The sequence below is a fragment of the Mauremys mutica genome, chromosome 1, assembly GCF_020497125.1.
Source record: "Mauremys mutica isolate MM-2020 ecotype Southern chromosome 1, ASM2049712v1, whole genome shotgun sequence".
Classification (NCBI taxonomy): Eukaryota; Metazoa; Chordata; order Testudines; family Geoemydidae; genus Mauremys; species Mauremys mutica.
This window is the reverse complement of record NC_059072.1, coordinates 297,584,767-297,601,142: the sequence shown is the minus strand read 5'-3', so window position 1 is coordinate 297,601,142 and position 16,376 is coordinate 297,584,767. Positions and strand designations below refer to the sequence as shown.

At 40.5% G+C, this 16,376-nt stretch overlaps 1 long non-coding RNA gene across 1 annotated transcript in view; it reads left to right on the top strand.

The window, feature by feature from the left end:
* The window catches only part of LOC123365989, a 30,374-nt gene extending 15,697 nt beyond the window's left edge, over positions 1-14,677 (top strand). The window contains exon 3 of the long non-coding RNA XR_006577871.1: positions 14,415-14,677. This is a non-coding gene — a long non-coding RNA (uncharacterized LOC123365989). The remainder of the gene's footprint in view (positions 1-14,414) is intronic.
* The last annotated feature ends 1,699 nt before the right edge of the window (positions 14,678-16,376 follow it).

The following is a 16,376-nucleotide window of genomic DNA, read 5'->3' as shown; positions in this document are numbered from 1 at the left end:
AGTTCAGAGTAGGGGTGAGACCTATGACAACAGCCAAGTCCCATTTTCAAAAGCAAAATAGGCACTTAGAAGCCTAAGTCTCATTGAAAATCAATGGGACATAGGTTCCTAAAATGAGACATAGATATCTTAATCACTTAGGCCTTGCAACATTGAGCAGTGCAACATCTAAATATCTTTAACATCTGGGACAGTTTCCCATCTACATTAATGGTCAATATTTGATCCTCTAATAGAAAGGAAAAAAGCAAAAACTAAGGAACTTAACCAATTCCCCATCATTGAACAGAAGGAAATATTTGTTCCTGACCCCACAGTGATTATCTTATGACCTAAAATATGACATTTGCTCATCTTTGTGTTACCACCTGTAAAAAATGTCCAATTCCTTTTTAACTAGAGTCACATTATTTGACTTGATAACCCACTAGAGAAGTCACTGCCATGATGTAATTGTGATGAACTGCTGTGTGAAGTAATATTTTCTTTTATTTGTTTTAAATTTACTTCTCATTCATTTGATGCAGAGTTGCTTTGTTCTTATATTATGTGACAGTGTAAAAGAGTAAAACTGATCGATGTTAACTCTATACTGTGTAATTCTTAATACTTGAATCAAGACCCTTTGGTCATACAGAGATAGGGCTCAATCTTATAATATACTGAGCACGTGCTAAGAGGTGCTCAGTGCCTTCAACTCCAGCTAAAATCATTGTGTGGACTTATTGTATAGGGAGTTTAGAATATAGTGTGGTTTGATTAGGACGCTTCCTAGAAAAAATATCCCATTACATGTTGATCAAGGAAATCATGCTAGTAAAAGCCTAGAAATAACCATTTCTGTACAAATCTTCTTCAGGTTCAGCTGTAGGGTGGACAGTTAGTGTAGTGTGGACAGTTCCAGCTGCAGAGAGAAGCATGTGACATATTAGATGGTTTCATTTTCATAGCTACCAAGTTTTGTTCAGCTCCACGCCATTTATTTAATTAGCCAGTTTGCATATTCACAGGCAGTTCACACATGGCCCTAAACATCAGAGTTGAAAACACTCTAAGGATTTAGTGCTGGTGTAAGGTGTTGGGCTGAGGACAGATTTCCAGGGTTCTCTCAAGCGGTGGCAGTAGAAGGACCATATTTCTTGCACCCCTCCAAAGAGAGGGAAATGGGTTTGTAGGAATCTAGCAGTAGTGTGAGAAGCCTAGGGAGGGGCTGCTACGGACTGGCATTAGCCCTATTAAGCCCTGCCCCTATCATGTCCCGCACTTCGCCACTGCACCATTCACCTTTAACTCTGCCCTCAGTTGTTCCTGTCCTTCCCTTTCTCCCATGTAGCCCCTCATTACACCTCTCATTTCCCCCATAGCTTCTGTCATCCTTCCCCCCCCACAACAGTTCCTCTTGCTCTCTTTTTTCCTCATAATTCCTCATAGTGGGCAGTGACGGTGTCCCTAGCCTCTGTTTGCCAAAAGCTGGGAATGAGCGACAGGGGAATGGATCACTTGATGATTACCTGTTCTGTTCATTCCCTCTGGGGAACCTGCCACTGGCCACTGTCAGAAGATAGGATACTGGGCTAGATGGACCTTTGGTCTGACCCAGTAGTGCCATTATTATGTTCTTATGTTCTATTTTCTTATGTAGTTTGTCATAAACAGATAGTTAAGGGTTAAGGTCTCTTTTACCTGTAAAGGGTTAACATGCAGTACCTGATGACCACCTGACCAGAGGACCAATCAGAGACAAGATAATTTCAAATCTCTGTGGAGGGAAGCCTTTGTCTGTGTTCTTTGTTAGAGTGTTCTCTTTTTGGATCTAAGAAAGGCCAGACATGTCTCCAAGTTCTCCTGGAGTAGTTCCTACTATTCAATAGTGAGTATTAATTAAAAAGGCGGATTAGTCTTATAATTTAATTTCTACATTTGCAATTGTGTGGTTGCGGAAGAAAATTCTTTATTTCTGTTTGCTGTTACTTTGCTTTTACTGAGAAAGAAAGGAGGGGGGGATTCTCTCCAAAAATTAATAAGTTTAGACCCTGTGTACTGTTCCATCTTGGATTACAGAGACAAGTTACTTTCTTTTTATTCTTTAATAAATCTTTTCTGTTAAAAACTTGGTTGATCTTTCCTTGGGTGAATTCTCAGGGAAAGGGGAGGAGGGAGACATCCCTCTGTAGTTGGATCCCGGTATCTCTCCTAGGAAAAGGGAGGGGGGAGGAAGCAGGGGGGAATGGTTTATTTCTCCTAGGTGTAAGAACTCCATGGATTTGGGGCTCTTGGGATCCCCAAGGATTTTTGGGGAAGGACTGTGTCCCAATACACGTACATTATTGGGTGGTGGTAGCTTTTACCAGATCTAAACTAGGATTTAAGTTTAGATAAATCCATGCAGGTCCCCATATTGGAACCCAACAGCTCCAAGTGGGGGTGAGACCTATGACATAGTTCCTCCTCCAATTACTCAATAGCTCCTGGTTCCTCCCATCTCCTTTCTCCTCACCTCTCACTAGCCACTCTTGGCTCCTGATATGGCAGTGTTACCTCTCGCTCTCTGTCTCTTTCTCCACTGAGCTCCACCAGTCTGGGAGAAGCAGAAGAAGCAAATACCATTCTGACTGGTAGACAGAGATGCTATCTGGCTATCTCATCAGCAGGTTGCCACAGCAGCCCCAAGAGGTGCCCAAACTGAGCTACAGTCCAAACCTGCTTGCTTGAAGCCTAGCTGAATGTGGTGTTGTTGAATTTCACAATATTTTGGCTTTCGATATTTTTCCTTAAAGCTCCAGCTCCTGGAATCCAGGATTATGTGAGAATCTCAGTGATCATAATTTAATAACAAAGAAGTTTCTAGCCCATTTTTGTTGCAAACCAGAGCACAAAAAGATTACCAGACTGAACTTCCAGGCAAACAAAAAAACCCAAATAAAAATCTCATGATTTGTAAGTCATTCTCATTATATTTTCAGTCTTGACTCATTTTTGAACCATTGTGGTTGGCAATACTATGAATGTGTGACATTGAGCCTGGGCTGCAGGAATGTCTGAATGGTGATTTGCATGTGTGGGTGTCATGCAAGGTGTGTGGCAATCGACAGAGCAGCACTTTCAATCTATTTCAGCCTTGTTACTTTCTTTCTTGTTTTCACATACTCTCCATTTCTTTTTTCTTACTGTCTGTTTCTAGAGAGCTCAATAGCACCTTGTAGACTCTAGGGCCCTGTGTTGGGAACAGTATGGATGCTCAGTGCCCAAGGGAAATCACTGGAGTAGGGCTCACTGGCTGAGATTCCTGGCATGACATATATTTGTAGTTATGTTGTTTGGCTAGTAGGTTTCTCTATGTTCCATTTGGGATAGCAGAAAAGGGAGTCATTTCTAGCAACTGAGTCAGAAGACGGAGTACATTTTGTTTTCATTGTATCTTGTTGCTGTACTCTCTAATACCTCATGTTTAGGGATGACTGTCACTCCATATACCATGACACATGGGGAGTGGGCTTGCTGCTACAATAGGTGCACCTTACACCTCATTTGTACCCAGCCAGATCAACTGGGTCTGTGCAAGGAGGGAGGCAAGATCATAGCTCCACTTCTACCTTTCCTTCCCCCTTTGGGGTGTCCTGCACCCAAGGGAGAACCAGAAGGGGGCAGTTACTATTTTTGAGGGATCACATGGACTACAACTTTACGTGGTTACTATGCAGGGACACAAAAGAGAGACTTTATGCATCCTTCCCTCTCCCTGCATTTTCCCCGGAGCCCAATCTGCTCCAGAAATAGAATTTGACAGTCTACAAATGACAGTCTTCCACTCTTTCTTTTTTATATTTTTTTTCATATCTCCCACTCTCTTACACCATATATTTTGTAACTTTGTTTATTATCAAATGGAGTCTTATTTCAAATAGAGTCTTCATTTAAAATATCTTTGCACCATTGCCAGCTATTAATATTTTATTCTGAGTCTCACAATATTTTATGTTTTTCTTAAAGCTTCAGCTCCTGGAGGCAGATGATTATGTGAGAATTTCAGCTTTTATTGCTATTTATTTATTTATTTATTTAAAGGAAGCTTTTAGCTATCAGGGTTGAGGAGAAAAGCTTGAAACGTTAATCCTAATGATAAAGATAAATAAAATAACCCAACGTTTATTATTTTCAAAATCTCATGACTTTTAAGCCAATCTGCTGATTTTGGGGAGGCTGACTCCTGATTTTTGATTATTGGAAGTTGGCACAGAGACAGCCAGTGGCGTTTGTTCCTATTGCCTTTCTTTGTCCTTAATGTGTACATGACTTGTCAGATTAAACAGGAACAGCTGGTGCACTGTGGTGTGAGGTCTTCAGTTTTAGAGGCCTGTATGTACTAAGGAATATTGTGCTAAAATTAATGTATAAGTAAACTGTGTTGATTTCAGTTTTGTGTGTGGAAATGGTCTATAGCAGTAGCACATAGTGGAGAAAGCAAGAAAGGGTTTCCTGCGGAGATTTACTGTTCATTAAAAACAAGGCAAATAACCCAGCCATATGGACATACATACATACATATAAACCAGACCCTATACAATCTGTCTCAGCTAGTACATGCCATGAAATGATTTATCCTGTATTTCTCTGTCTTTCTTTCAAACACACCCATACCCCTACTTCTTTTTTCCTATTATTTCCACTGGAACCTTTAGATCTGTTTAGAGAAAACAGTCTGCCTCACTGCTGTAGTTAGCTCTGCTTTCTGTCTTATGGTGTGTAGCTCTTACAGAGACAAAAGAAGAATTAAACACCTTTGTTATAATGTTTAAAAGCCAATTAAAGAAAATTAAAAAATAGTATAAACAAATACAAGTTTATGCTAAAGAAAATACTCAAGGCCAGACTAGCAGATGCCCAACAATCCCTATTTTCTGTTTTACAGATAATATATAAATGCTAAAGGTAATATTGGCTCAGAGAACATAGATGTTTATCCCCAGGCCATCAGCAATAAAGCTGACTTCATGTAGCATGATAAGTAAATGCAGATACATATTAAAGATATTATTGGTTTACTACCTTCCTATTACTATTTCCTTCACATTGCAGGCAAAAGCTTCCATCTGTTGTACAACATTAAGCTCCCATGTTTAATCTCCTTATTGTTTAATTTTATTTGTTTGATTTTTCAAGGTCCAATCATTATATTTTTTTTTGTTTACTGTAACTGTATTTTGCCAGCATTGTCTATGTTATTTTCCTACATTTACATTATCTAGAGCTCTCAGTGGCCAATCTAAGGGTATGTCTACACTATGAAATTAGTTCGATCTAATAGAAGTTGATTTTTTAGAAATCAATTTGATACTGTTGTTTGTGTGTGTCCCCAGTAAGTGCATTAAGTCGGCGGTGTGCATCCACAGCACCCGACTTTTGGAGCATTGCACTGTGGTAGCTATCCCACAGTTCCCGCAGTCTCCACCCCCCTTCTAGTTATGTAATTGTCATTTTGAACTGTTTTGATAACGCTAATCATTGCTGGAGGAAGTTGTATGGTGATCCCTTGAAATGTCTGTTTTCTTTATATTCTTATAGGACTTTTTTATTGTTTGTTTTATGCTTGTTTTTATACAAAAACCTTAAAGAAACACCATAATTTTTAAATAACATTGGCTTAATTAATTAGTTTTATAAAATGGAAGCAAAAGTACATAGTCAAACTGTTCTCAGTTACTCACCTGTGTAAATATGGAGTAGCTGCATTGAAGTCAGTGTAATACTGAAAACATAATTTGGCCCAAAGTTTGTTTTGAACATAACTGACAAGGATTTGGTATAAAAATAATGGGTTTCCTAATGTTTCTTTCTCAGTTCTGAGAAAAAAAAAAACATCTTTGGTTGAAGGAATATAAATACTTTACTTGGATTGCATTTTTGATAACTTATTCTGATTTAGTGAAAGATAATCAATAAGTAAGGACATGATTGGTAATAGGGCCATTTGGGGATTATTCTCCAGTTATTTAAGTAGTAAGCATGTTCAGTTAACCAGATTGAGTCTCAGCATTTCAGTTGTCACAAATAAAATTGCATATTAGAATTCCTGAAGCTCAATGCTGAATCTGATTTTTGTTAAGTGCTTGTGATACATTGAAACAAACACTTTAATTAGGAAAGGAGTTGTGAGTTTACTTCTGTGGAAAACAAATGAGTGAGGTCAGAGTTCTCCATAATATATGTGACAGAAGTGCATAACTTTTTGTTTTGTTATTACAAAAATCATAGATGGCTATCTAGGAACCCTGTATCAAATGATTGTAATAGTCCCTTCTGGCCTTCAAAACTATGAATCTATAAACCCCAAAAGCATTAAAAAGGAATCCAGCTTGTACTAGTGGACAGATGAGGCTGTCTGCATACACTGAGGTTAGTTAAGGGCCAAAGGAAGTAGTCTGAGACCAACATCCCTAGTTAACATTTCAAAGGCAGAGATTTGTACTGCTTAAACTCAGTCACTTTCAACAGTCATTTTCCAGAGATCATGTGAATAGTCACACACAGGTGAATTTCTAAGAAATCTATTCAAAGCCCATTTTCATGTAGACATTTTGAAAGATATAATCAGGAGGAAATTGTTCTATTGTATGGAGTAGTGCATGTCAAAGTGAAACTGGGGCTAATGAAGGGCTTCATAACTCCAAAGGGCAGTCAACACCCTGTGACACAGAAAGGGTGGAAGGCTTAGAGTGTAGGCAGGATGATGAAGGTTGGAAGAAACATGACACTTGTCTCCCAGCCTTGGATCTGGTAAGAAATGTTTTAATTGGTTCCTATCCAGTGTGTCTATGCAACTACATTTTCCAAATAGCCAGAACAATCTGGAAATGTCATTATGGTGATTAAATATTAACAATACTTTATTAAGTGTTAAAAATACATCATGGAATGGGCCACCCAAATACCCCCAAGAGAACCTGCTTCAATACAGAAATAAAACCCCCTCTGACCACACAGCCCTGGTTGTCATCTACCACACCGAACTAGAACACAGAGGGGGTATCATCAGACAACTACAACCCATCCTTGATGGGGACCCCATCCTGAAATAAATCTTTCCTGAATCCCCTCTTCTGTTATTTAAACAGCCCCCCAAACCTCTCCAAGCTCATTATCAGAAGCAAGCTCCCCACAGACCGGGACTCACCAGCTCAAAGCAGCACCAGACCCTGCCAGAACAACCAATGCAAAACCCGCAGACATATCTTCACTGCTACAATGAGCAACACCCTGCACAACATACCTTTCAAAATCCATGGATCCTATACATGCCTATTATTACATGGGGTGTGTGACGGAGCGATTCTGGCGGGACCCAACTGAGAGTGCCAAATCAGGACTAATTGCTCAAACAGGGCAGTCACAGCCCTAGGCTGGGGTTTTTCCACCTCTAAGGCAAACCAAACCATCCAGACAAAAAGGACTTCGGTCTCACCCCACTGGCTAACCACAAGTCACACGAGCAATTTCCTTAGACACTCCAGTCTCCCAGTATCACCACCAGTGCACTCGTCCTGGGGATGAATGGTTATGAAAACCAACACCCCAATAAAAGAAAACAGTTCTCTCGATCCCAAAGGACCAAGCCCCAGACCCAGGTCAATATACACATCAGATGTTACCCACAAATCACGCTGTTGCCAATCCTTTAGAATCTAAAATCTAAAGGTTTATTTACAAAGGGAAAAAGGTAGAGATGAGAGGTAGAATTGGTTAAATGGAATCAATTACATACAGTAATGGCAAAGTTCTTAGTTCAGGCTTGCAGCAGTGATGGAGTAAACTGCAGGTTCAAATCAAGTTTCTGGAACATCCCCCGCTGGGATGGGTCATTCAGTCCTTTGTGCAGAGCTTCAGTTTGTAGCAAAGTCCCTCCAGAGGTCAGAAGCAGGATTGAAGACAAGATGGAGATGAAGCATCAGCCTTATATAGGCTTTTCCAGGTGTAAGAATCTCTTTGTTCTCACTGTGGAAAATTACAGCAAAATGGAGTCTGCAGTCACATGGACAAGTCTCTGCATACCTTGCTGAGTCACAAGGCGTGTCTGCCTTCTCTCCATGGGTCAATTGTGTAGCTGATGGTCCTTAATGGGCCATCAAGCTGGCTAAGCAGAGCTAACACCAGCTTGTCTGAGAGGCTTCCCCCAGAAGCACAGCACCAACTTGAAATACAGACAGCATAGAGCCAACATTCATAACTTCAACTAAAAATGATACAGACATACAGACAGCATAATTATAACCAGCAACCCATAATCTGGTCTTAGATACCTTAGATGACCCCCTTTATCTAAGATTTGGTGCCACTGCAGGACCTTGGTTGCAACCCATGTTCTATATGGTCCCAATTTATATCAATAACGTCACAGGGTGTACCTCATCCAGTGCACTAAACACTCCAACAACAACTAGGGGTGAAACCAGCCAGTCACTGTGCTCTCAAATGAACTCACACAGGAAAATGATAAGAGGCTAAAACACCACATCACTCATGGATGAACACTGTTCAAAAAGTGATCACTATATGGGCATGTTTACCCTTCAAACGCTGCATTGAGGCAGTTGCACTGATGCAGCTACTCTGCTGTAGCAGTTTAATGAAGATGCTCTACACCCAGCATAGTTAATCCTTCTCCCCGAAAGGCAGTAGCTACGTCAGTGGAAGAAGCTCTCCCACTGACAGAGCACAATCTACATGGCTGGTATAACTACATCACTCTGGGGTGTGGATTTTTCACACCCCTGAGCGACATAGTTATACTGATGTAGGTCTGTAGTGTAGACCAGGCCTATATCTGACCTATCACTCCTCATCCTCAAAGGAAACCTTTACAACACTTTCAAAAGATGAGCCTCGGCGTTTAAATTTATAACTTTGCTAGACACTAAAAATCATGTTCTTCATAAAGGCATTGGATTTATGGCTTATTACAGCAATCTGTAACCATTTTTTCCCCTTTGACTACAAGATTGTTAACACACCACTTCACCTTGAATGGTTTCTTAGAATATGTGCTAACTATTTATGCTAAACTATCTGTTTGACCTTGTATTTAGCTGTGACACTCTGAGTACTTTCCCCAGACCTGTGGAAGAGCTCTGTGTAACTCAAATACTCATCACTCTCACCAACAGAAGTTGGTCCAATAAAAGAGATTACTTCACACATCTTGTCTCAACGATACTTTAGTATTTTTCTCTGCTGAATGACATTGCTTTGTGACTGTCAATACCTGTATAATAAATAAGTGTAGCCTTAACCCAAGAAGAATGGTTACATGGACTCCTTTCTATGACAAACTAAAGAAATTTCTATGCACCCTGTGACGGCCCATGCCCCTAGGGTCAGGGCAGCATGGCCTATCAGTTACAGTCTACAAAGCAACCCTCTGGCACAGGGCAGCGTGAGTTTATAAAGTAGCCCTTCGGTGTACGGCAGCGTTGCCTAATGGCCAGAGTCTATAGAGCCACCCTTCAGTGCACGGCAGCGTGGCCTAGCGGCCAGAGCCTATAATGTTGGGGCACCCACTAAGGGGTGTGGCAGCCCTGGTAGGGGGGCTCGGGTCCACCCGACTCCACCAGGCCCTGACCCAGAGCCTTAACAATGGCATAGCAACTTGCCAGTGACTCAGCAGGGGGGTCTTACCGAAAGATGCTGAGGTTTCCCGGGCTGGAGGTACCAGCTCGTCACCCTCCCTGGGTCACTTCCTACCAGAGTTTGCACTGGGATTTCCCATGAGATGTCAGTTTCCCTGTGTTCAGTGGGGTCAGTCATCTCTGGGGGCTTCTCCAGTCCCCGGGGTGCAGGCAGGCTGTGAAAGACTTCGATTCTCAGTGCAGTCAAGGGCTGTGGCTGGCCCTCCGCAGGAGTTTCCCAGGCGGGTCCTTCCCCTGCGGACTCTAGCCCAGAATGAACTGGGCTCCCTCGCTTTATACTACTAGAGCACTTGGAGCATACCCTTTCAACTGTGCAAAAGGGAGGGAAAATGTTACCAAATTAGAAAGTGAGCACTCTCTCGAACTCGCTTTTTCACAGATGTAAAGAACTGGATGGATGTGGACATTCATGCCTCTATATGACTGAGGAGTTGTTTTCTGAAAAATATGCACTACATGTTTCATTTGCTTATCCATTATCAGGGAGCTTTCCCTCAGCATCGCAGCTCATTTATATAGAGCCAGATGCATGGCCTCTGGTATGGCCATAGTACAGAGGAGCTGGGTTCCCCAGCTGGCACAGAGCCAATACAGCCCACTCCAGGCCACCCACTCCCACCCAACCTGGTGTATGGGATGAGTCTGAGGGAGCTGGAGATGGAATAGTGCTTTGTGCTGTGTAATCTTTGGTTTCATAACAGTCCCTAGAACAGGGATTGGCAACCTTCGGCATGCGTCCCGCCAGGGTAAGCCCCATGGCGGACTGGGCCAGTTTGTTTACCTGCCATATCTGCAAGTTCAGCCGATTGCGGTTCCCACTGGCTGCGGTTCGCAGCTCCAGGCCAATGGGGGCTGTGAGAAGCCACGGCCAGCACATCCCTCGGCCTGCGCCACTTCCTGCAGACCCCATTGGCATGGAATGGCGAACCACGGCCAGTGGGACCCGTGATCAGCCTAACCTGCAGATGCAGCAGGTAAACAAACTGGCCCAGACCTCCAGGGGGCTTACACTGGCAGACCGCATGCCGAAGGTTGCCGATCCCTGCCCTAGAAGCTGTAACCAGCCAGAATAAGTTACAGCAGCATTGAAGCTGCTCTAAGTGTAACAAGGGGCTGAACTAACAATAATATCTCCAGGACTGTGTAGCACAAAGATGACCTGCCACACCCTATGTATAAATGAATGCTAAATCGGCATTTGATAAACTGAAGTGAAAGCAAGAAAGAGGAGAGAAGAAAAAGAAAGAACACTTTTGGCTTGGTTTGTTTTAAAGAAACAAAGCTAATTGGCATCATGTCTGAGTGAGATAAGAGCCATGTGGATTGTTTGGTCTTCGGTGGCATGGCATGGGTGCAACTAAGGGCAGATTTTGGTTATACACCTCATAAAATTTTCCCCACTTGTTCAGATTTTTTGTAATATTTGGTTTACTCGCTTTCTCACAATGAGTTTTATTGACTTGAAGATACTGCTAAGAAACACATATGGAAGCGTATACATTATTCAGAAACATAAAGCAAAACTGTACAGCAGGCCTCCATTTGGGAGTTCTCTATTTTTATAAAGGTCAGAAAGCTGAAAACTACTAAAAAAATAATGGGTCTGGATTCATCCCTCGTGTAATGCTATTGCTCCATTGCCTTCCTTGGAGTTGCACCTGGGATGAATCTGACCCAGTAGCTCCAGGTACATTTTTAAATGGTCAATTCCTCATTGTAAAGATGCCTCACATTCTGGAAAATAATGACTTTGTCAGCTGTCTCAGCACAGGACAAAGGACTTTAAGGGCACAGAGAATCCCTCTCACTTCAAAAGTGGGTCACTTGAGGTCAAGACTGAAGCACATTGGCAGGAAGCTTGCAAATGTGGTACCTGTACCTGTTCTGTGGACAAATAGGACTTCTGTCTCCAAAGTTGTCACTCTGCAATATAATAATATATAATATTTTTAAGATAGCTTCATATCTACATATATCTATGGCATGCAGGATAATGTGGTGTGGCAAAAGCATTTGATCAACATGCCATGTTTCTCACCAGTAGTGAAGCCAGAAGAGAGTTACATTATGTAGGTCAACCAAACCCTTGCAAATAATACTTTTTAACCACATCCATGTTGTCATGTATTGCCACTGAAAAGCTATTGGAGAACCATTTTAGTGAGTTTTTTAAAAATATCATTGCTGGTGTTTTCTTTTCTTATCCCTCCCTCTCTAAAACCTTGGCCTTGGTTATCCTAAGTCCAACTGTACAAGGCTCAGGGGAGCCATCATTTATTTTTAAAATTCATCTAAAATACCATTTGTATGCAAACAATGTCAAAAGCAAGAGCTCTGAATACCATTTAGAAGCTAGGTAACTCCTCTTTTCTTTCAATGGCATGTTTCAACTCCTGATTCAAGATATCAGTCCTTAAATTTGTCACTCGTCTAGATTTAACTATTATGCACCCTAGGATCCCTCAAAGAGGAAGAATTCTGCATTTAGGGGAAACAAGGAAACATTCCCCTGGGAGGCTATTTAAAAAAAAAAAAAAAAAAGCAGATGAAGGAAACTATTGAGGGGTTTGGTATGTCATGGATAATTCCAGAGGAGATGGATTAGGAGGCAGAAGGCAAATGTGTATGATAAATTGTGAAACCGTGTGATAAACTTTATTAATCAGTTGGGTCAGCAATATTACATAGATGTTGCCACTGCACATGGTGTACACCTGGTATATATCTGTATACCATATGCTACTAGGTCAGGATAGATTACTGTTCTCCAAAATACAGTCCAGTACTCTAAACGTTTCTTTCAGCTTTATTAAAATAATGGGACAAATATTCAAAGAAAAAAATCAATAATGGCTCAATTTTAGCTTTTAAGAGTGTAGGCCCTGCTGAGGTAAGATAGGGAGGAAGCATAACCCTTGAGTGGAGTGCCTGGAGGCATTATGCCTTTGAAAGCAACTTCTTCAGCATGCAGCAGAATTATTGCTATGGAATTCGGGTCAACACATCACCATAGGATGCCAGATATGGATAAAACTCTTATAGGCAAACCTTTCCATCACATTTTTGCACTGATGCCAGCTAATCCTTTATTAGAAAAACACACACACAGCAACCTTCAAAGCCAGTTGTAGAAGAAGTCCCCTTTCTTTCAGTGACAGAAAAGAGCTCTTTTGCTAGAAGGCCCTAGCTACAAGGGACTGACAACTCTATAGCCTGCTTGGTAAAAGAGGCCTTCACTTTCAGTGATGCAACTAATTATGGGCTCATGTCAGCAGCTATTATTTTTTATGTTAAGTCGCAATAAAGTATACAAAGAGACACCAGTTTAAAACCCGACATGCTTTTGACACACATTTAGACAAATAAACTAAAACCAACAACTAAGGCCACCAACAACCCCAAACAAAATTCCTGCCCTGTGCCCAAAGCCAAACAAATAAATAACCCTTACAGAGTACTCTAACAGTCAAAGGACCCGGGCTAATTTAAAAAATTTAGGTGTCTAACTATTCAACTGTGCTTTCAAATCAGGCAATTAGAAACCTAAACTAGGGCTCTTTGCCTACAATTAATTGCAGGCACAGAACTACACACACGCACACACACGAGGCTGGGGTTAAAGCCTCCTTAAAAATACGTCTCTGTACTGCATGTCTGTAATGCCAACCAAATGCAATATGGGTACCTGTTTCTGAGTTGTGGCCATCAAAAGCACTTCTTCAAAAGCCAAAAAGGTTCATTAACTTGTTCCACCCTAACCCCAAAACAAAATATCTAGGGGAAGAACCCAGAGAAAAAATGTCAACAGGGCTAGGCAGTGTCCTCTTTCCTCCATCTCTGGCAATGGTGTTGTCCAGGGACCCCACCCTATCCTACTTCCAGGTAACATCTCTTTATTTCTTTCTATTTTGATCTGAGCTCTTCACCTGGACTAGGTCCGTATTTCTGGGAAAGGATTTCACAGCCCAATAGACTTTACTCTCAGGATATTTATATAGATATTCAGCCTAAATTTCCCCCTTCTCTATTTCATCCCACTACTCCTTGTATCACCCTAAATAATTTTTCATCATCCTTGAATTTTACACCCTTCAGCCACATATAGCCTGTAATCTTATCCACTACAAGTGACTCTTGTATACCAAAAGTCTCATTCTGCATGTCTTTCTCAGGCAAATTTTCTATTGCCTTCAGTGGATAAGTACTGCAGGCTTTGGACCATAGTAATTTCTAAAGTTGTAAAGTATATTGGGATTCTTTGGAATGATAGTAGCATATAAATGTATAGTGTTTATTAATGGTGATGTTGCTTGGTACCGTAGTCTTAATAGATCCAAAATTTCTATTGGGTCTCATGGGAATTTTACCTGCATTAGGACTGTAGGCATAGGCCAATTATTCTTATTACGGTTGCTACTTCAGGATCATTGGGGAGATTTTGTGAAGTATATTTTTACATTTCAAGTTTTTATCAGCTGCAGATCAATAAAGAAGGAGTTGTTGCTTTGAAATTGCACAACAGCTGTGGACAAAAATAATTGGAAAAATTATGTATTCTTAAATATACTGAAATCACTAGGAAAAAGCAATTTTAAAATTCAGCACAGAAACCCAAAACATTGTGCAGAAAAACACAGAATCTCTTGGACAATATTAAATATCTAAATGTAAATGAACCACTGTTAATGTGTAATAGTATTAACCTACAATAATGCTCTCTTTTTATTTACACAGTGCTGTTTTGTTGCCTTATAATGACAACTGGAAAACATGAAAGGAAATTGAGCATTACTGCAGCTGAGTTCATGCTAAGTTCACTATGAAATACCACATCCTTCGGAAGATGCAGGGCTGGAACCAGCAACCACTTGGGAGTCTCAGCTACATTGGCCTGATATGAAAAAGTTTAGAACAATTCAGTATTTTCTATCTTACGGCCTGCCCCTAGCCATGTTATTTGTTGAGACCTGTGATCAGATTACTGAAAGATTACACTTTAACCTACATTTAATCTAAACTAAACAGGTCTCAGAAGTTGTTATGAAATTCAATTTCACTGCTTTCAGGAGTGGGGCGAAGAGTGGTTTTTGTTATTTTTTTTTGGTATATTAAATGCTGCTGAGCAATAGTAACATGTTTCCATTGGGGTTTAATGCCAGTGGAGTGAAAATGTAACTTGTCCTCTCATATCAAGGAGGATATGTTGTATGCAATTACTTCCACAGACATCAATAATATGATGGGCGCAAGGTCAGGAGGAATTACACTGAAATGTGTGTCGGGGTAAATCTCAGTGGAAAACATACTGCTTTTATGAAACATTTCAAATACAAGACACGGAAATTTAAAATCTGTCTCCGTATATTTATTTTTAATAGTAAAGTACAGCCTGTCATTCTTCAATCCTTTTCAATTAGTGTTCTTTTTATTGGGCTTCTTTGAGTCCAGTAACTTTACAATCTCTTTTATACTCATCTTTAATAAGCATTTACAGTTGACTAGACTTGGCTTATACTGTGTTTATTAGTTTCAGACTCCATCAGGGTTTAGGCAATTTTATCCTCCTGTTCTTATACACTATATAATGATAAAACAGCAAATAAAAGACTTTGTGATGACAGGTTTGTTTTTTTTTCAATTTTGTGCATGAGTCACTTTACTTGTATAGATGACAAATGCTATCTTTAATTTGACTTGCATATCATTTAGACATTACTTAAAGGGTCAGACATTACTTGCTTATTAACGGTTGCAGGAGGTCTTTTGGGTCTACAGTAGTGAATCAGACACTTTATTTAGGGTGAGCTGTTGTCAAGTCTTACCCAATAACCAAAACTCTGCAGTGTCTCTTTTTCTGCCCCCAGTGCTTAGTAGATACCTCAAGACAATGCAAATTAAATCAATTCTTCTTTTTTCATTAACATAAATACAACAAAAGGGCAAATGTTATAAACTTAAGTGGAAAATCTATTCAGTTTTGGCTGGTAGCAAAACTTGGTTTTTCCTAACTAAAAGGGAATAAAGTAAAATTTTAATTTACGCCATAAAGAATGCGTCCTTCCAGTTCATTCTAGTAGCTACTTAAACAATTTCTGATTAATAGAGTCACAGTGTGTAAGGCCAGAAGGAATTTTTAGACCATCTAATCTGGCCTCCTGTATATCATAGGGCATTAAATTTCACCTCTTTACCCCTGCGTGGCATGCAATAACTTGCAGTTGACTAAAGCATATCTTCCAGAAAGGCATCTAGTCATGATTTTCAGACCAAGAGAGGGAGAATCCACCACTTCCCTTGGTAGTTTGTTTCAGTATTTAATCACCCTCACCATTAAAATTTTGTGCCTAATTTCTAATTCAAAGCTGTCTGTCTTCAGCTTCTGGCTATTGGTTCTTGTTATGCCTTCTCTGCTCAATTAAAGAGTCCTTTGTTACCCAATATTTTCTCACTGGTAAAGTACTTATACACTATCATCAAATCACTTCTCAATCTTCTTTTTGATAAGTTAACTGACTGAGCTCTCAGATGCTCACTGTAAGGCATTTTTCCCTAGTCCTTGAGTAATTGTTGTGGCTCTTTTCTGCACCCTCTCCCATTTTTCAACATCCTTTTTGAAATGTGGACACCAGGACTGGATGCAGTATTCCAGTATCAGGCTCACCAATGCCATATTCACCTCCCTACTCCTACTCACGA